General features: G+C 41.6%; 1 pseudogene; it reads right to left on the bottom strand.

The window, feature by feature from the left end:
• Positions 1–21,961, bottom strand: part of LOC137996231 (organic cation/carnitine transporter 2-like) — a 200,655-nt pseudogene extending 178,694 nt beyond the window's left edge.
• Positions 21,962–22,500: the final 539 nt, after the last annotated feature.

Here is a 22,500-nt window from a genome sequence, read left to right as displayed (position 1 = left end):
CTCCCGTCTGACCTTGCAGCTCAGTCGGTAGAGGAGCGCTGATCTAACCCGAAGGTCGTGGGTTCAATTTCCACCCTGGTCAGAGTTGTTCTCTGTCATTGTGTGGACCCAATTCCATTAGCAGGGCCAATGCTCATACGGTCTATATAGGTAATGAAATGGTATATGAAATGAATCATATATGAACTGTGGATATGAAATCAAGTGAAGCTATGATCTTCGCAGTTATGAACGCAATTTTTGCAATTGCGTAGAGAAGCCCTAAAAATTCAGGACTTCAACGGGGTTTGAACCCGTGACCTCGCGATTCCGGTGCGACGCTCTAACCAACTGAGCTATGAAGCCACTGACGTTGGGAGCTGGTCATTTGTGGGTTCTAATGTTCCCGTGAGGAATGAATCAATGATGAAATGATATATGAAATGAATCATATGTGAACTGCGGATATGAAATCAAGTGAAGCTATGATCCTCGCAGTTATGAACGCAATTTTTGCAATTGCGTAGAGAAGCCTAAAAAATTCAGGACTTCAACGGGGTTTGAACCCGTGACCTGCGATTCCGGTGCGACGCTCTAACTAACTGAGCTATGAAGCCACTGACGTTGGGAGTTGGTCATTTGTGGGTTCTAATAGTCGCTAATGGTCTCTAATAGTCCCATGAGGAATGAATCAATGATTACATTACTCTCTATATAATAGTTAAAGTGCCCCTGTGATCAAAAAAACCACTTCCTTTTTTCCTTCAGATTTTGAAAATGTGTTTGCTTAACACCTGACTGGCAAAATTTTGAGCTTTGATTTTTATCCAAAAGCCGTTTACTTTGAGTGTAAGTTTTGGATTTCACGGTCCGCCATTACTCACGTTCAAAACTGACCGATATGACCTCAGACGGTTGGATCCAGGGAAACGTGACGTCAGAGGCTAACTAGCTTAAAATTTCAGCGTGTAAACGCAGCTTATTATATATGCAAAGCGTGAGTTTAAAAGTCTGAAAGCCCAAAACTCCCGTGCTGCATATTAATTCTGCGGCGTATACACGTATTGCATTCTTAAACTAGTAAGCCTTTGACGTCATTTTCTCCTCGATCCAGCTCTCTCAAGAACATGATGTTCGTAATGGCGGACCATTAAATAGGAAAATTCCAGTTAAAATAAAGAGGTGTCTTTTTGAAATCAAGGCTTAAAACGTGGGTCACTTAGTGTTTTGTTAACATAGTTTTGAAATCCAAAGAAAAATATGAATTGATTTTTGGTCACAGGGGCACTTTAAGTCTGTCTCTAATACTTTGTGGAAACTGTAAATCAAACGTTATGATAAGAGGGAAATACTGGGAGAAAATCCTTTCGGAGTCGAGTGAAGAAGCAGCGAATAGGCCGAGTTCATTATGTAACTGTTAAGGCGTGGCTACGAGGCTTTATGGTCAAATTTCGTGGCTCGGTTCTTGTCTCACAAGTGTCAAGGGAGAGTTCTAAACAAAACAATATTCGAATTTAACCTTAAAGCCTCGTAGCTAATCATGTGTGAATATTGACATATCGAACGTGTGCTATTAGGAATACGGGACTCAATCCCAGGCCACCTTAGAGGAAGGCGAATGCTTTCACTGCGCCAAACCTGTTCCCCCAAAGACGAAAATTGTTGTGAAAAAAATTGGGAAACCAGGAATTTAGCAAAGTGTCTATAGGATTTAGAACTCGTGAGCAAAGGCCAACCAAAATATGTAACTTTGCATTCCGGTCTGACGGGTTTGCAGCTAATAATATATCCTTTCCTGGCTTCAAGTAACTCGTGAAAGTTGTTCTGAAAGAGAACCTTTGCAATAAGCCACCATCTCTGTTGTCGTGTGACGGTTGTCGAAATCTTCTTCTCTGGACTACACTCAGAATCGGACGAAAAACATAAATTACTATCTGGGAAACAGGAAACCTGAACCGTTGTTTATCCAAAATTGACAGGAAGACAAGGCAGAAATTGTGGAACAAAGTTGCACTCGTGCGTCATATGCCCTTTATTAAGCTCGTATGCTTTTCGTTTTCATGTGAGATGTTTTCTGTATTCAGAGATGTTTAAACCATTTTAGAAGCAATGAAAGCGTTAGACTACGTTAAAGAAATTGTGTCAGACGATTCTGTTCCTCGAGTAAGAACAATGTGCGAGTCATGCGAGCCAACATGGCGAGCCATGCAAGTCAACATGCGAGTCGCACAATTATTGAAAGCTAACCATTTTAAAATGGGTGCTTAGACTTAACAACTGTTTATCAGCGCTATTTGAAATGGGTGCTTAGACTTAAATGCGAAATACGCATGGTTCGCTGGCTCGCAGATTGTCCAGTCCCTTGGTCCGGTCTTATCTGTGTTTGTGTCCGTACGTTTGTCACGGACACCGTCACAAACAAAAAAAAAAAAATCGAACAGCCCGATGAAAAAAGCTAACAAAATGAAAGTGAATTTACTCTCTGTGTAATATTGTATCAATAGGCCATTTTCGAAATATCAAATATTCAGCTTTATAGTGAAGCAGTGAGGACAGAAACAATAGAGATTCGATGGAATGAATGTGAAAAATGGGTCTTTTTTAGAATCGCGTGTATTACAAATGTGAATGAAATTGGAAATTACCTGCAATCAATTCGATGATTATCAGTTGACAAATTTCAATGGACATTTACTGTAATTGCATTTTGTTATCAGTTGGTTAGTGTTTTACAGTGATGTTTGTGTTCATAATAGCGAGATCAGTGATGATGACTTCAAGATGTTCAAGATGTTGTGTGGTAACTCGGTAGATTTACCGACATTGTCTCGCATGAGACGTATACTCCAGAACCCACACGAATAGCGAGCTTGGTACAACTCAGTAAGCTGGATAAATAAAGCGAAGCCTGAGTCCTTTGGCATTCATGAAAGAAAGCACCAAATAGAATGTGACAAAATATATATTGCGTTATATTTAAAAGGTCAAAGACAGATCACTGATTGAAAGCATTGACAAGAAAAGTCATACAGGGTACTGGGACAGGTCATGATTCTGTCTTACATTAAAAATAGTTGCGGAGTCTGTGGTTTGGATGTGACCTCTTCACCCACAGGGAAACTCTCCGCGAGGAATTACGACGGAAAACACAGCGTGAGGGATGGTATTACGGAGAACTTTCTAAGTATGTGTAGCGAAGCTTGTAAATACTCGCTTAAAAGATTACCTCAAATTAAAGAGAAACGGAGCCAAATACTGCTGTGTTGACCTCGGGTGACTATTTGTAATGAAACTGATTCTAAAAAATTAACCCCCAGTCCAGTCCAGTGCAGTCCAGAGTCCAGTCCAGTCTATGTTTTCCAACTGGCCCAATAAATGTCGAAACAAGTTGATCTCTTATCTTTACAACTGTCGCTCCGGGAATACAAGATTTAGTTATTGACTGGGTTTTTGACAGCTTCTCGGCCTCTATTTCCTTGATCATTATTAATACTTTAGGCTTCTTACCTTTAATGGGTTTGACCGAACTTGTCGACGGGACTGTAGCACTTTTTCCCTAACCTGCACTAGAAGACCGCTTACTTATACCTGTTATGCCTTCGGAGCTCTGTTATCAGTTAAAGCATCATCTGTAGTCGTAGATGTTGATGGTTCCTGTTGTGTGTGCAGTTCTATTACCGAGTTATCCATAGTAGGTGGAGACTCAGGTGTATGTGTTTTAGCGGCCAGTAAGGAAAGTGATAACAAAAGAGCGTCCTTTTCCCGTTCAACCTCCTCAAGCCTGCCTTTTAGCGACCGATTCTGATCTTCAAGTCGACGGACTTCTACCGAACAATGACAATCCTGCTTTTCTAATTGATTCGGCGTTTGAATAATATTCCAAAGTTTGGATATTTCCTTTTTCATATCTCTAATCTCCTTGCACAGCCGTTGAGTAGAATCTATGTGGCTGTTCTCTTCTTCTACGCCGAAGTCAAGATGGCGGGATAATTCAATCTCGGCAGATTCGGGCTGGTCGAGCTCAGGGTGTCTTAGAAACGATTTTAACTTATCCTTTACAACTGATGCATCAGATCCTTGTACTTGTATGGTTTTGGTGTTCTTGTGGAACGTCAGCGTTGCTCCCTTCGTCTTGATTGACATTTTTTGGTCGCCATCTTCACCGGTGGTTTTTAACAGTTCGAGCCCTAAATCCTGTTGACACAAATCTTTAAACGTCTCAAAATCACCATCCCATATATACATATGTTTCTTCTCATCAAATCCTACTTTAATTCGAGGATTGCTATTTGTGGATTTATCCAAGAAATCAAATTTATCAGAGCCGGCTTCACCGTGTATCGACGGCATGTTCCGTATGAAGAGTTCTTTTTCAATGGTCCATTTCCGAGTTCTGTTTGCCTTAAAAACGAGACTTGGGCGAGAATTTCAAATCATAAACGAAAATGAGGTTAATTCTATGAAGATATTTCACTCAGTTTCATTTGAAACATTTCATTTGAATCGTTTCGAAACGGAGGGAGCCAGCAACTTGGTAATGAACCCGGCATTGACTGTATACTTTAGATTTATATTACTACTCTTTAATGATTGGCTTAAGCATCTCTCGCCACAGTTTTAGCCAACCAGAGCTGGATCACACAAAAACCAACAGTATACGTGACTCGCTCGAACTCATTTTCCCGCGTCTCGCGCCGGCTGCATGCTTTAGCTTTGCGTTACGATTAGCTCGCTTGATTTCCTACACGTTTTACGATTGGTCAAAGTAGTTAAATTGGGTTTGTTGTACTTCCCAACTCTAATTTTTTTTTTCGATTGGAGGAGAATGTGTCACGTGCCATGGGTCAAAACTCATTAACTTCCTAGGGGGGAAAAAAACTCACTGATTCCCTAGCCGGGAATAAAACTCGCTGTTTCCCTGTTTCGACTGACCCTATTCCGGAATAAGAATAGGTGGATTTATGATTTAAAAAGGTATGTCTGGCGCTTTTGAAGCAACAAGGATAATAACGATATGTTTAAAATATAATTTTAGCAGGTATTTGATAATTTCAATTCTCCGTATTCTCCGTAAAAAAGGTTTCCTAAGTAATGTTTAAAAAACGAGCAGCAGTGTTTTATCGGCTTGTTTCTTAAACCCGATAAAACACGTGCTGCGAGTTTTTTGAACGGCTTCAAAAACATTCCACAAAATGCGAATTCCTCGGGAGTCCGAACACAGGTTCAAATTGTGAGAGGAAGATATCAGTACACAAGAAAAACAAGTGGAGCTTATAAAAAGTAGGGTAATTTTAAAAGCACGTTTTTTTCCTTCAGTGCTTATTCTTTGTTGCCGGTGGTTAAAGGAGGTTGGTTAAACATGTTGCGTAAGAGAAAGTTCGGAGAATTGAAAAATCAACACTATATGTCACAAAATGGTCTTTTAATATTTTTGCACAGTGGCAAAATGCAAGGCTGAAGAAACAAGCAGCGAACGAAGAAGGAAGGTTCGGCGTGGAACAGGACAAAATCTAAAGTCTGGATACGAACATCGATAACATGACGGCAGAGTCGTTGAATAGACCATATTCGTATTCTCAGTATTGGACTGGAACTAGCTTGCAATGGAGGCTAATGCGGGGGAATATATTAAAAAGTATTTGCATTTGAAAAGATTCCCCCGCATTAGCCTCCATTGCAAGCTAGTTGCAGTCCAATACCGAGAATACGAATATGGTCTATTATTAAAATTTCGATGAAAATGATTTGGACTATTCCATAAAGATTACTAGTGATATTTATATAAAGATCGTTTCGTTTGAGAATAAGCGATAATTACATTGTTTGCACATTCAGCCCGGCACTCCCCTGGGACAGAAATCAAAGCTGCCACCGGGCTTTTCAGAATGATCATAGATTACCAGGTATAAAGGTTCATTGAAGTTTTATCGATCTTTTTATAGGCTGTTAGCCACATGAATTATTAATGAGTTTTTGAACCTCTTTTCCATGTATTCCTATTCCGAAATACGGTCAATAGAACGCATCCTTAGGGCTGGTTTTTCTATTCACAATTCTGGAATGAGAACGGTCAGAATGTAAAATTTGCGCGCGTTTTTCTATTCCGCATTCCTATTTCGGAATGGACAGAACGCCATTCCATCCATTTTTCTCCCAGGGGAAGAATGAACAGAATGCTGCGAATGAAAATCCAAGATGGCGGACGGCGAGATGAGCGCTGCGGATTCAAATACGTCTCTACCGGAGAAATCAAAGATATTCTGTGGTAAGCTTGTGGAGTAAGATACTGCGTCAAGGAGGTGATATAGTGAAATTATCAAGCCTATAGAGCGGTTACAAATGCAGTGTAATACATTATATTGAGCGTCTTTCATTGGTAGCCGAATATGAGCATTTTTAACGACCATTTAACGAATGCATGAATGCGCCTGCCGCCTTAACGACCATTTAACGAATGTATGAATGCGCCTGTCGAACTTGAGACGATCAGAAATCGATTACAAATTTTCCATTGTTTACGCCTGACAGGATGATTCGCCAACCATCCCGATAGCTCTCCACGAGCTAAAACTCAGGTTAGACTTTTGGAAACAATGAAACATTGCCTCTAATTTCATTGTACCAAAAGTACGAGGTTTTTTCAGTGATGTTTCGTACAAGAAAATATGCGGGAACAACATTGTCTGCATGGCCTGTGATTCGAGGGATGTGTCTCCTCTCCTTTGTATATAAGACTGCCAAAACATTCGGCAAATCCAAAACAGTCTCCATATTTTCTTCCTCGTCTTCATTTACAAGGAAAGTTGCTGCGATAACGGCTGCAATGCAATGCGGCAGTCTCTTCGTCGGCCGCAATATTTGTTACGCAATGTTTACTCCTGCCAGCTGGGGCCCGTTTCTCGAAAGTCCCGAAAACTTTTCGGGTCCGAAAAGCCACTTGTGAAACTGCCAACCGCTTATTTTGGAAGGCCGATCTTTTAACATGTTTTCAAGCTAACTAAAAGAAACATGTCCGTAGAGTTTGACAACTTAAATCCTCTCCGTTCTTGAGATACAAAGGGAATTGTGACACCCGAAAATGGCCCGTAAAAGTTTCGGGACTTTCGAGAAACGGGCCTCACGACCGTGCATCTCGAAGGGCGTTTCTTTTATGCAGACAATCCGAATTATTCCTAGCATTCCGTACCAACCATTCTTATCCCAGCATTGTGAATAAAAAAACGCGCCCTTAGTTTTCGGGTTTTTTCGTTCACCTGTGAGTTGAATAAAGAAAACACAAATTAATGCAATTCCTCCAATAATGTAATATGCCATCAATGGAATACGCCGATTCACACTCTGCAAAGTTAAAAGGGAAAAGGCATTAATGACTGTTGTACAAGGCAAAAAGCTCAAAATGACAAGAAAGGAAATGACAGGTACGGTATATCAAAGCTCATTCCAACTGATTCATTTATTTCAACGAGTAAAGCTTTTACGGTAAGTGGGAGAGCTGGTAATTAAAAGGAAAAGAAATAACAGCAAATAGTTTCTAGGTCCGTATTTATGTTAAGTGGCCATTTAAAACGTCATGGACGTCATGTATAAATAAGGGAGACAAGGCAGACGCGTTAAACGACAAACAAATTCAACGTTTAAAGTGAAATTTGTCCCTTCGACGCACCTATGGAACGTTCCCTGCTAACAGAGGTCTGTTTTCTTTTGCTTTCACTTGGCTGACGAGCACGGAAAGGAGACCTCTTCCATGTGTCCAAACTCACTGTGTTGAGCATGCGCAGCGGTTACTTAGCGACCGAATCTTCTCGTGATACTTCATGTTGTGCGGGCTCACTTAACAACACGGAAATTACGTACTGTAAAGGAGTGGGCAGGACACAGCGGGCTCAAGTTACAGTTAGCAAACATATCATGGGGCATGCGGTTTGAAGAGTGCTGTCCAAGGTTGTGCACGGAGGTCGGATCGAAGTGAGTTTGGACTCATGGCAGAAGTCTCTTTTCCCGTACTCGTCAGCCCAGCGAACGGAAAAAGAAGAGTACTCTGCTAGCAGGGAATTAAAGAACGACGCACATTCGACGCACCTCAGTTATCTCAGACAATAAAGCCGTCTAAGATAAAATACACGACATCTTAAACTGGGGCGCACTGACACCACTGATTGTTTTTCTAGAGCACAACGTATTAAACTCTAGCCGTCCAACAGGAGTGGAAAAAAGTCCTATAAATGAATTGGTACGAAAAGGTTTGGAGTAAAGGTAAAGAATGAACGATTTACTGTTAAAAGTTCACGTTGTTATTTGACGTATTTGCTTTGCAGAACACGACAAATAATTGTTCAAAAATGCGTGCTGCACGATTGTTTTCCCCTATTTAGCCAATAATATTACCGCTTTTTGGCTTGTCGTTTCCGTAGCCCTATTGCACAGCATCAGTACGGAAATAGACCACTGTCATAAATGGCGACCACCCTTATATTCTTTTAAATTTGTTAATTCGACCTGCTGCCCTCATTTTGAAACAAATATTCTTTCGAAAACTGCTCGTCGTAGCGAGGCTAGAAAGACTTGTTAGCATTAAAACAAAATAATATTTGGGCGCCATTATGAAAGAGGTCTAAAGCGTGCAAATACACCCGTACTTACTTTTCAACAAGGTATGTGGCGAGCAAGTAGGCGGGAATCTCCTCCGCGAAATTTAAATAAAAATCTCCCGCTAAATTTCCAGAGTTAAAACTGAGCCCGTAATACACCATGCTGGTCACGCACCTACGGCAAAAAAACCCAAAGAAGCTCATTTACAAAAGGCAATCAGAATATTTGGTATCGTTTTAAGAACGAGGGATATGACATAACACGTTATCCATATACCTTAGGTGGCCCGGCATTCTAGAATTTGAACCATCGATCAGTGTTTTGTGACATGGGAAACGTCCCCACCTGGGAATAAATGTATCATTCTCTCTCATGATTTAAGCGGCGTTCAAAACGGCTTCAGGGAGCTTAACAAACGACGGCAACAACAGCGCCACGAAAAATTATATCATTTGTTAAAAGATGAAGAATACTCGTGCTGCACGTCTGCACGTGTAGCACGCATTTTAGCACATATTCTTGCAGTACTCTTCATAACGACGACGCGAAGCCTTGACGACAACGTGAGCAGACAATAGAGAGTCTTTCATGTTCCATTTTTGCTTTGAAACCCTGTTCCAAGCAAAAATGGAACATGAAAGACGCTCGTACCAAATATCTCTTAGGACACTTCGCCTAACAATGAACGACATAAACCAAACTAGGCGGAGAAATCGCGAAAGACTTAGGGCGCGTTGTATTGACCCTATTCCGGAATAAGAATACGTGGCGTAATGATTAAAACGGTATGGGTCGATTATTAAAACTTAGTTTAGACGATGTTTAACAAAACCGCGTTCTAAGCCATTTTCTATTTTGCCAACAATCATATCTAAAAACTGTCAGCAGCTGATGGTAACAAGAAGGCTTGCATTCCAGACTAGACAACAATTTATCTACTTAAATATACCACTTATAAACAGATTTGGAGGTCCACTGATTTTCTTAAGCCGCGGCCTAAGTTAGCATTTTAGCCGATGTTTGGCAATTTTAACGTGAATCTCCGTAAAAACGAAGGATTTCTTACTTATATTCCATGTATTCCTATTCCGGAATACAGTGAATCGAAGGCACTCTTAAGATAGTGCAAAGTTATATTTTGAGGTGACGTTTTCGTCAAGGTTGCCGTCGTAGATTTTAATTAGAGTCTTTGTTGTTAGGTAAGCGGCACCCTTTTTGAGAAGTTTTTAAGGTCCTCGAAATTATGAGCGTCACCTAAACATTAACAAAAGAAAAGTCGACCAACTGAATTTGAACTCCCGACTACTGCGATACCAGGTCATTGATCAATGTGAGTTATGTCAGTCAGTGGCCCGGGTGCGATTCCCAGACTTGGCGTCACACCTGGGTTGAGTTTGTTGGTTCTCTACTCTGCTTTGAGAGGTTTTTCGCTCTGCTCAAAAACAACAAACTGCGATTTGAAGGTTTTGATTTGATTTCTATACACTTTCGCCAATCAGAACTGACCCCATCGCTAAATGCAGTTGATACTCAAATGATGAACGACAAGAGTAGTTGAAACACTGTCAGTGGAAAGACCATAATTATGAAAAATTCATTTTTACGTTACATTTTCAACTTGCACTTCCCCATTCCCCATTCCGGCAATATTAGTAACAGAAAAAAAAACGCTGTTGGGGAGAGGGTTTGATGGAGAAATTAATTCATAGGGGGAGGGAATTTGTCCAACAGTCCTGAAAGGTAAACCCCTCGGGGGGGACTCCCATATAAAAAGGACGGGGTAGCTCGTCGGAAATTTTGAAAAGAGCCCCTAAGACCCTAAGAGGTACCAAAATTCTGTCTTGTGCGCGTGGCATGAAATTTTTCCGTCCTCAAGAAGTACCAAATTATGGGTTTTAATAAGACAAAATTTAAAAAAATAGTTAATTGTCAAATGCCTCTTGTCATAATTTTTTGGGCTCAATACCCTACAAGGTACCGCTAAGGCTCCCGCTGTGGACCTTTTGAGGCTTAACACCCTAAGAGGTACCCAAACCGCATTTTTAACCCCTTAAAGGTGCGACGAGCACCCCGTCCTTTTTTTATGGGAGTACCCCCCCCCCCCCCCATTCCCCCAGGTGTAAGCCCTGTTGTCGCTCACTGTTTAAAGTCAACTGGGAGCTAATATTTTTTCGAGTTTGTAATAAACGAGTTTGTTACTTTCTTTCTTTCACGTCACAAAAATTAAGTCTCAACACTGTTTAAAACTTGTACTCTGACACTTGCTCGATTTTGGGTCAAATCATTAAAAGCAGGCAAATTTTTGGAGAGGCAGCTGAACTGCGCAGAATACCCGACCACTTCTTTGCATATGAGTGGCGTGTATTGTTATATGCCTCGTTCTTCGAACGATGCTGCTACAAGGACACAGACCATAGTACGTGGCTTTGCAGTTACTCCGAGACAAAGGAAAAAAGAGATTTATCAAAAAAAAAAAAACATTTGAGGGTAGCTCAGTTCACTTAACTTACCAGGACCATGCCTCAATAAGTGTGATTTTTATCAAGTATTTAGTACAGTAAATAATAACTGAACAAATGCCACAAGTAATAAGTTTTCTTTCACTCTTCTTCTCTTCCTTCTCTTTACATCGCTGCAAGCGTTCCCTCGGGATATTCGTACCCATTCGCCTTCGCCATTCGACGCGAACTTTTTTCGGCCTCTTTGACCCTCCCTCTGGCCGACAACCATCGCGAAGACTCTGGAATGATCCTATAGACAATAACGCAAATTTAAGGATCTTGGACTGACACCTATGGCATGTTAATTGATACAATATTTATTAAATCAGATTCGAAGATCATAGTTTTTTACTTCGTTTCGTTTCACTTCAAAAAAAGCTTTCGCCAAAACTACAGGAACTTATAAACATAAAAACAAAAAAGGAACGTTTCAATTATAGTCTTCAGGGCCCACAGACGGATTTTTGGCGCGTTGCTAAGGAAGTGAAATGTTACTTCCGGTAACTGACGTCATAATATCGTGAGCTGACAAGAAAACCCACTTGTAAGCAAAAGTCACCGAACAAACTGTCGTTTCCATGGAAGGTTTTTCCTCGCCCTTCCTCGCGCTCGTTCTCAGATCAACTGCGCATGCGTAAACGAACTGACTTCCGGTTTGAGAAAAAAGCTAAATTAATGGCGGTTTTAAATTGAATTATATTTTTTTTTACATGGCACGTTTCACTCCCAAATACAGAATATAGCTAAGCATTGATTTTTTAAAATCATCTTTTTTGGAAAAGTTATGGGTATTTCAGTATCGTTTGTGTCTTTAAAAAGAACATTTTTCAAAATAAAAAGAAAACCATGCTTGGCTGGATGCAAAAACGAATACAAATTATCAAACCATCGATTAACTACCAAAATTGAGTAGCACGGAGACAAATTTAGAGTTTTCTTTTCTTGGTCACGTGACCATGGGCGCGGCATGATGACGTCATATTTAGGGTCATTGGCTTACAAAAGTTAAAAACTGACCATAATAATGCCAAATTCTCTCAAATTACTTAACTATTACATCCTTAGCAACGCACCCAAAAAAATACGTCAGTGGGCCCTTAAGGCGTAAAAGTCGTTTTGGATCAAGCAAGGTTGACGACGACGGCATCGACATCGTCTTTTTGGGAGCTAAAGGAACGACAACGGCGACGGCAACAAGAACATCACACATTTGCATAATTGGTGGGCAAAAATAATAGGGGAAGCCTTCGGCTCGATTTCCAACACTCACTGAAACAATCCAGCCTAGAGATGCTTCTTTCGGACGTTTTTTCTAGAAGGCGACACAAAACATGATTTGACTTAAAAACACGCCAGCTCGACGGACACAGAAGAGTAAGTTTGCTAGCAGCCTAACAGCGTAGTGGTAAAGCGCTGAACTATTCTTGATATTCACAACAGGAGCGCTGAACTCCTCTTAAGCGCGATGATTTTAATTAAGACGATTCCAAGTTTCGGATTGTGCGAGTGATCACTCTCACTCCCAAGGGAAATAATTAATTCTGTAAGGAAATTGACTGCGAGTTGTCACTAATTTCGGCGATGGATTGTGGGGCGAGCAAAACACATGCGCGCGCACGGATTGCAAGTAGACGCGACGCAAGGGGAGCTCGAATTTTCGGCGCTTCCGTCACGTCGCGTCTCTTCGCGCGCGTTCGTATATATAATTGCCCCCCTCCCCCCCCCCCCCCCGCACAATCCCACACCGAGATTAGAGACTACTCACAGTCTAGTAAAGAAATAAATAGTATTCATTTATTTATTTTATTTTATTTGGTTCGTTCAACCGCCGTGAAATTGTAAGTTCGAGAAAGTTCGGGTACAAGGGCCCTTATTTCATAGCGAACTTTGCGAGAGTTATTCTAACATGATTTTGCTAATAGTCAGTGTACCTCATTCTCTTACCAATAATACACAATAAACGGCACATTCAGCAGGGTTTTTACCAAGCTGAAAGGTTGCCAGCCACCAATGAAGTACGCAATCAAAGCTTGCACAACAATACCTACCCCGTAGGCCACGTCGGACAAACAGTTTTCCCAACGTCTCCACTGAGGAGTCGCTATTTCAGTCATGAGAAGAAACCCAGCGATCAAGCATGCTGTAAATGACATGAAAAATGCTTATCTCCAACCTCGTTCCCAGGGTCTCGCTTCTCTGCCGTCTTGAAAAGACAGACCCTGGGAAAGAGGCCGGGTAATCTCTCGTCTGCATTTGCCATTCCGACGCTATTTTCTACAACGAGCAAGATTGCCCAAAACGAAGATAACTTGGAGCCCATTGAAGTCTTAATTGACGCAAAAGAAATCGCTTCCTTTATTATTTGCAGGTTGACAATTGAGACAATTGATGTATAGAATATTATAGAATCTTTATCAGCTGCAGCTCATCAAGGGGTAATTCGTTGAGTCAACCCTTTCATGAGTAAATGTATTTTTAGGAACAGGTTTTTCCCGCGAAAAGTATCATATTTCCCTTGAGGGTGAGATAGCTCTGTTTTGATTAGCTTTTACAACAGTGGGCGTGCTGAATCTTCCAAGGAAGGCGCTCTATAAGTAAATCAACTCTGGAAATGGTTGATTCCTAAGCCAAATATGGTAAATAGAGGCCCCACTTGATGAGCTACTGATATTAGAGAACAGACTGCGAGTGGGAGCAGTCTCAGGCTCTTATTTCGGCGTGCGAGAGAGGAGTGGGAGAATTCCTAATCACGACGCAGGTCTTCCGAATTCCTCCCGCGCGTGTTTTTCTACCGAGCTCCCAACTCGCTCTCCGAAATTAGAGGCAATTCGCAGTCTAACTGGAGAACATATGAAATGATACATATTTCCAGGTTGAAATGAAGGTATATATATTGATTCTAAAAAAGGGGGTTAAAACAGATCTAAAAAACATTGAAAAACTAAATTTTCGGCCGCCTTCTGCGATCTTCTTCAGAGAAAATATACTAGCAAGTTACGGCATGCAAATATATAGAAAAATGATGTCATTGTTCGTTGCTCCTAAGGGAGGAAACCAGTGCCGCGTAAACCCTGGGGAATGGTGTTCTTTCGTTGACAGAGTTTTTGTCGAGGAACGAATGCAACGACTCTAGTAAAAGCCTTTCGTTCTTGGTTTTTACGCCTGTTCCCAAAATGCTTGCATAATTTGGGTGTATGTCGTGGCCAGTGGTTTCGGCATGCTGTTTTACCGCAGAGCTGATATTCCATTAGTTCCAGGTTTGTGCTCAGCCCCCCGAGACTCTCCAACATATGTAAAAGGGCACGTTCTGCAACTCACTTTGCATACAATTCCTTTCAAATGTTCTTTTTTCGACCGGTCTTTAGGTTTTTTTGAAAACATGACCCAATGTTTTTAGTGGCAGGAACGCTGTCCTAATGTTTTCGCGGCTTAAAATCCGTCTAATGCGCTCTGACACACCTTTAATGTATGCAATTGATGCATATGCTTTTGGGATCTCCCGGGACTTTGGTTTTGCGTTGTTCGATTCTTCGACCGACTTGATGAAGTTTTCAGGATAGCCATTAGCTTTCAGGTCGTTAATAACGCGTCGTTCTTCTCTTCGTCTTCGTGCAGTCGTAGACGAAATACATTTAGCGCGGTCCAGTTAGGTCTTAATGACAGCTCTTTTGCTTTGCGCTGGGCTGTGTGAATGGAAATCTAAATACTTGCTCGTATGTGTGGCCTTGCGATATACACCCACCTTTCCGTCTTCATTCACAGTGCTGTTGGTGTCTAGGAAGGCTATGCTCTTCTTGCCCATAGTTATTGTAGGCATCTCTACTGTAAACTGAATGTTGGCATTTATCGAGTTTAAGGACGTTCGCGCCCAAAATGTTCCCACGTACAGATTTTTTTTAAACTTGCCACGCAGAAAGGTAATGATCTACTTTTGCCAAAACGGAAAAAAATGGGGGGTCACCGTGCTTGTTTTCGAGATCATGAGGTGCACTTTTAGAAGATTGCGTTATTTTAAGACGATCTTAGTTTACAACTGTCAGCAATAAAAAAAGCTATATTAAAGAAATTTAGATCAGGTAAACGTAGTCAATTCAACATAACTAATACAACTAATTAAACTTTTGCAGCTGTCTTTTTCTATGGTGAAATAGACCTTGAAAAACGATACATATTTGTCTAAGAAAGAAAACTTCGGTGGCACAAGAGCATAAAAGGCGAAATATTTGTAACTTCTCACGCACAGATTTTTTTTTGTTTTTTGTTAAAATGGACAAAATCAGAAAAGGAAGTGATCTCCGGTAAGAAAAATAGGGGTCACCGAGCATTCAAGAGAGTAAAATCGCTGCGAAGTTCTCAAAGCGATGGTACATTCATACTGTCACGTCATTGCGTGACATTTCCAAGAAGACCTGGGTCCACAGCTATCCCATGGTGTCACACGCTTTCACGTTCCATTCTTGTGGAAAATTTTTGCGCCTTTAGCATCGTGTTTACCTTCGTTGTCTGCGATGCATGACGTGTGCGTGACATGCGCGAAAAAATGCGCAGTAGCAATGGGCGCGAACGTCCTTAAGTGACTGTGAAAGACCTCAACACCGTCTCGCTTAATGCACGCGTTCGAATCGTCAACACTACCATTTTGGTCTGACTGGCGAAGTTTCTAATGCTTTTTCTTCAACTTCTTGCATTACAAGCTCTGCGATAACCACGCTAACTGGAGATCCCATGGCACAACTTGACACCTGATGGTTTTGGGTTCCCTCAAATATAAAATAGCTGTTGTGTAGGAGAAAGGAGAGTAAGTCCAGGATTTGGCCCTTGGTGAGCTGAGTGTGATTTTTCCAATCATCAGATTTCTCCAGTTTTCTCTGAACGATATCTATCGCCATGCCGATCGGTATGGAATTGAAGAGTGAGATCACGTCAAACGACACAATCAGCTCGTCTTCGGCCAATTCTTGGTTGCTTACAAACTCTGCAAACTGATTAGCATTCTTGACAGAGTATTCGGTTTCATTTGCAAGGTGTTTCAGTATAGAAGCTAGGTATTTTGAAAGTTCATAAGTCGGTGAGCCAATACAGCTGTTTATAGGTCTTAATGGTATTCGCGTTTCTGTGTCTTCCGGGAGAGTGAGATGGTCGTCCGTTTGCTGCAGTACCACTTTGTGAGTCTTGGGTAAACCATATAACGATGCTGGTGTGGAGTCGGAGGGGCGGAGCTTCCAGTAGTCTGTTTCATCAAGGTTGCCAAGTTTCTTCAGATCCAAAAGTTTACCCTGTAACTCAAGCTCCGTTCTTGATGTTGGATTACGTCTTCTATCAGTGATTGGTATATAGACGTTCCGATCTTGCAGCATTTCTTGAATCCGGCTTCGGTAGTCGGCACTCCATGACGACTGTACAGTTCCCTTTGTCCGCTCTGATAATTTCATTGTTTTCGTCAGTATTTAGTTCTTTGAGTGCTCTCCGTTCCTCATTCGTCAGGTTTCGTTGTTTCGGTGGCTTAGCATGTTTCAGAGCTCCGTACTGACCTCCGCTCTAATCGCATCCTGACCTTCTCGAGGTAGGTGGCATATTGCAGCTTCGACGAAAGCGAGTATATCTTTCGTGGGCACAATGTGTGGTGTGATTGCAAAATTCAGTCCTTTCCTCAGTAGCGATATTTCGTTGCTCTGTAGTCTTCTTCCAGAGATATTTACTACCCATCTCTTCTTTAATTCGTCTACATCCATGCGAGCTGGTGGCCTATTCAGCTTTTGCTCGTGTTTCCGTTCAATTTCTAATCGGACGCGTTCACAGCGTTGTGCGACTGCTTGGGACAATGCCTCGCAATGAGAGGCCTCAATGGCCGACTCGATGTTATACTTGAGTCTTTGCTGATCTTCATTGAGGGATTGAAGTTTGCAGTGACTTTCACCAATGAGGATGCGTTTACATATGTTGGAGAGAGTAAAAGATGTTGGAAGTCTCGGAGGGCTGAGCACAATCCTGGAACTAATGGGAATATCGACTCTGCGGTAAAACAGCATGCCGAAACCACTGGCCACGACATACACTCAAATTATGCAAGAATTTTGGAAACAGGCGTAAAAACCAAGAACGAAAGGGTTTTTACTAGAGTCGTTGCATTAATTCGTTCCTCGACAAAAATTCTGTCAACGAAAGAACACCATTCCCCAGGGTTTACGCGGCACTGGTTTCCTCCCTTAGGAGCAACCAACAATGACATAATTTTTCTATATATTTGCATGTCGTAACTTGCTAGTATATTTTCTCTGAAGGTCGCAGAAGGCGGCCGAAAATTTAGTTTTTTAATGTTTTTTAGATCTGTTTTAACCCCCTTTTTTAGAATTATGAACACAGATTTATATATATTGATTTTGAAGAAAATGATCATCCCCGTTAAAAAGAAACTTAATCAGTTGTGATGGAATGTGGAATCCCATTCTCCTCCTCAGAGTCCGCTTTTCTTTTGGTCAGCACCAAGAACACGGACTCTGGCCACAGCCAAAAATGCGCGCAGTCGCGGTAATGGTATAATGTTGTAACCATTGACGACCGTTATTGTTTCAAATTCCCGAGAATGCACAGAAGAGCCGGAAATGCGTAATTCACGGACTCTCTGCTTTGGCTGTGGCCAGAGTCCGTGTTCTTGGAAGCGAATGAAAGCAACAATAAGCGACAAAAATAGTTGAGACACTGAACTGGGAAGACAACAATTAGGGAGAAACCACCTCAACGTTACATTTTCCATTTGCACTCCCTCCCCCCTCTTCCCCCGCCTCCCCCCTTCAATGTTGGTAACGGGAAAAGGAAGAGTTGGCGATAAGAAAACAACATTGTTCTTGCGGCGGGGGATGGGGGGAGTGGGTTAGATGGAAAGACTTTGGGGGAGGGATTTGTCCGAGATTCCTTAAAAGGGAAAGTGTCTCAACCCTTTTGCCGTTTATTGTGTGAACTAGAAAATACAGCATTACCGCTAGGTAAAAGACTACGTGGGAATATTAGAACTGTAAATGATTGTACTTGATCCTTTTTTTTAGGACATAGTTACAGCCATTTTCCCTATTTGACGATGACGTCACAGTAGCGCGCAAACCTAAGTAACAATAGTGGGGATGGTTTTCCGGTGAAAATCAATGCCGCAGCATGGATATTTGTCTGTTTTGCAAAGGATTGTAAGTGATTGACGTTGAGGGACATAATGGAAAAGGCTAGGATATCCCGCGCCTCGATTTATCGAATTTTAAAGAGCATGGAGATCAAGAAAGCCATTTCAGAGCTTGTGACTGACGAGAAAAGTGATTCGACGTCATCGAAAATTAGGGAGCTTACGAGACGAGGACGACGACGGCTACGAGGACTTCATTTAAAAATACAAGTTCGCGTTATTCAAATCACTACGAAACTATTTCATGTCGTTTCGCGTTAAACATGTGTAGTAACTGGCGAGGAATTAAACTGGTATGAGTGGGTTGGAAGCGTAGAGAGAGAACTGAAAATTCATCATGAAGTGCTAACGTCCTCCACAGAACCTTGAATTTGGTCGTTTAATTTCACGTCCTCATTTAGGAGATGACGGCAAAGAAATGAACCAAAATGTAAAACTCACATACAGAGCCATTCTTTTTGCTCACTAAACCTATTGTTTTGTGGCGTCGTCGTTGCCATCGGCGTCGTCGTTTCGTAAGCTCCCTATTATCACCGAGAATACGCCGTCAACATTTCGACAAATTTCGAAATTAAGTTGGGAGGAAAGTCAGTTTACTGTGAAGAGATTATTGGTTGGTTAGTACCAAGCATTTCGTCGTTTAAAAGACTTTAGCGTGACATTGGCAGCCATTCGACTATCATGAAGGAAAGTTATTGCATTTTTCGCTCATTGCGAAGCAAAACTAACAAAACCATGAATAAAAGATCTTCAAGGAGTATACCTCATGTATTTCGAAGCTATAATTTAGGATGAAGCTAGGTATTCTCGAAGATTGGACGAGTAACCACAAATAAAGAAAGAACATATTGTTACTTTCCATTTTTAAAGTGGTCACTCGTGGTTACTCGTCCAGTCCCAGAGAATACCTACAATTGAAGTACGAAATTACTTCACTAAAAAGTTATTTTAATCTGTGTTTCGAAATTAATATAAAAGGAAGCGTTTCGTACCACACAAACGACATAATCCTCTCAGACAATAAGCGACAAAAATAGTTGAGACACTGAACTGGGAAGACAACCATTTGGAAAAAATCACCTTAACGTTACATTTTCCACTTGCACTCCCCCTCTTCCCCCACCTTCCCCCTTTAATGTTTGTTTGGGGGGGAGGGGGCTAGATGGAAAGACTTTGGTGTGATTTGTCCGAGATTCCAAGGGAAAGTGTGTCACCCTTTTGGCGCTTATTGTAGCAGTCTAGACAGGAAGACCTTAGACAGCAATGACCAGAACCAGCTTGCTGACCAGCGGCTTTCGTTAAAACAATGGTTTGCTGCGGGTACTCGGTCTCGCGGGCTCAGAAAACCTGGTTGTGGTCATTGCTATTTAAGGTTTTCCGTCTAGACACGCAAGGGAGCCGAGGGGAGAATGGGGAGAGAGCGAAAATTTGCATCTAATTCTCTCCCCATTCTTCCCTCGGCTCTTCGGCTCCCTTGCGTGACTAAAGAGAGCGGCTCGACTGACTTAGAAGGGACGGCCGGCAGTCTACTCACTTACTGGTTTATCCAACATATTGTAACACTCACCTCCGCTGCAAATTCCAAGTGGAACTCTCAATACCACGGACATGACGAAGTTCACAGGAAAACTCTCAATAAGGGAGGAAACAAACTGGATAAGCATTGTGATGAGAAGAGTCACTCTTCGTTTATATCTGTCGGACACCCGACCAAAGAAGTATGCCCCAAACAACTTGCCAGCGAAGAATATGGTTTTCGTAAGGGAAACGTACTTTTTGGCATCCTCGCACAAAATGTCCCACTTAAAAGGGACAAAAATGTACATATAAATGAAATCTGCTGAGTATGCTTGACCACCTTGTGCGGGGTTTTGTTTCTGCAAGGAACTTTTAATTTTTTCATTCACTTATTTTCGAACTTTCTTCAAACCTTGTAGCTCCGCTACACCTGGGATTAGGTAAATATTTTGGGCAAAAGCCGATACAACATAGAATTGATTTAGTAACAGGGGCACCCAACGTCAATTTTCGGAAAATATCTGTTCGGAAGACGATTTGATATCTAGAATTTTCGGAACATTTGTTGTAAAATTTCTTGCTTGCCTGCCTCTCCTAGGATTTTCGAACATCTGAAAAATGGTATCATTGCCCATTTTTAACGGATTTTTACTCTAAAAAGGTCACCTAGAATTTTCGGGAACCTCTTTTCTGGCTGAAATTTTCGAAAAGGTAGGTTTTAATCCCTATAATTTTCGGATCACCAGACTATCAGCTAGGAAATCCGAACAGATAGAAATTTTTTAGGGGATAAAAATATGACTATATCTACCGTTTAAATACTAAACTACGTTTAACAGTGTTATGTTTAAGTGGTTTTGAACTATATTCTCGTTGGGTGCCCCTGTAGTAATGTACAATATTTCGGCTGGCCAAACCTGCCTTCCTCAGGTACTCCCATTGTACCTGAAGAAGGCTGGTTTCCCGGCCAAAATATAACTCATTACTAAATCAAATCTACGTTGTATCGGCACTTGCCCAAAATATTTAGTTACAAAGACTTGCAATTACAGCGATCACATCAAGCCAATCGATCCGACACACAACGGCAGGATTATCGTCCGCGGTTGATTGCTTGAAAACCCTTGGGTATTAGGCTCCGCAGTGAAACGAGACGAAGATAAATCGGCGAGCACAGGCTAGCCGAGGATATCTCTGCGCTTCTTCGCTTGCCGATTTATGTTATGATCGCGACCGGGTACCTCCAAAGAGAAAACTGGTTCCCGTATGTAGCGTGATGTGTTAGCTTTGACCTCGACATAAAATGACTTGCATAGCTGTGTACGTAATGTACGATGGAATAGCCAAAAAACAATCACACAAACAAAAAAATTGAAAACAAACCAGCTTTGTTTGTTTTCCCAGAAGCTCGCCGCGTTTTGTTTCTAAAATTGACACATTTATGCAGTGATCCACACTCTCAATGACAATCGACTTATCATGCTAAGAAAAACTATGGCTATGCTAACATATTCCAAAACTATGCTCTCAAAATATGACACCGTTTATGCGTGCACAGCAACGATTCTGAACTTACTAATTACCGTGTTTAGTGCATTTATCTGGTACGTTGTCTAGTCAGTTGCTGCTTTGCAAAAGTTAGCGACTCAAGAAAATATACTTACCGCAATAGCTTTCGTAAAAATCGGCTGTGGTGCTGCGTTTATTAAGGCTCGAAAACTTGAGGTAGTTTTGTGTGAAAGGACGTGTCATTTATAAGGGTACTGTAAATCTCAGAGGAATGCTAACAGAATAACGCGTTGACTGGTCGAAGCTGGATGTAAGCCGGGACTGTTGAAAAGATTACAACCTTTTTAACTTAAGAACCGTACCTCGGTGACAATGGATGTTTAGGGCGTATTATACCCCGCCTCTTTGCAAGTACCGTTTTGCCATGTCCACAAAATTCTGTTTCCTCCAGTCCTGGATGAAGACTTGATCGGGTTTTGGCTTGGCTGCAGCAAAAGCTGGGGCGTAGGTGTACCATGCCTGAGGCACTGCAGCGACAAACAGCAGCAACCACTGAATTTTCTGAAAACGCGACCAGCCTCCGAGCTTGATCAAAAGGTTGTTGAACTCTGTAAGTTTGTAAAGTCGGCTAAATGCATCCGTACCCGCGGCATCGTCCGCGGTATTCGCCATAATTATTTTGCGGGCAAATCGATGTTGGGAAACAAAGTTATGAAAATCTCTCAAGGGCAATTGTCTCAAGTTTACTTGATCCGGTGTAGCATTAGACACGCAATTGTCTGACAAATGTCGATGATTTTGATGTGTTTTGATAGCTGTCCAAGAGCAAGAGTTTCCATTGGCACGACACGACATGCATCTACACGGGTGTGTGGAAAATCAGGAATAAGGAACAACAAGAATCCGGAATTAGGAGCCGGAAATAAGAATCCAAAAACAGAAAGCTGAAATCACCTTGGGAAAGCCGTAACCACTGGTAAAAATCACAGCAGATTACATGCATAGCAATCAAAGGCCCGCGCAATGTGACTTGGACAGACAAATTACTGATTGATTTTTTCTACGGTTGGTACAGGATGACAGGCTCCTGGTTACAAACATTTAAGAATTTTGGAAAAACAAGTGCCCTTATCGGGATAAAGAGAAGCGCATAATTTTTTGTTCCGGTTAACTGCATTCAAAATTTGCTCTTTTTCTTATTTTTATGTATGCTTCTTCCATTTCTGAGCCCTG

This window comes from Montipora foliosa, chromosome 3 (assembly GCF_036669935.1).
Source record: "Montipora foliosa isolate CH-2021 chromosome 3, ASM3666993v2, whole genome shotgun sequence".
NCBI classification, from domain to species: Eukaryota; Metazoa; Cnidaria; class Anthozoa; order Scleractinia; family Acroporidae; genus Montipora; species Montipora foliosa.
This window is presented reverse-complemented; position numbering and strand designations above follow the sequence as displayed.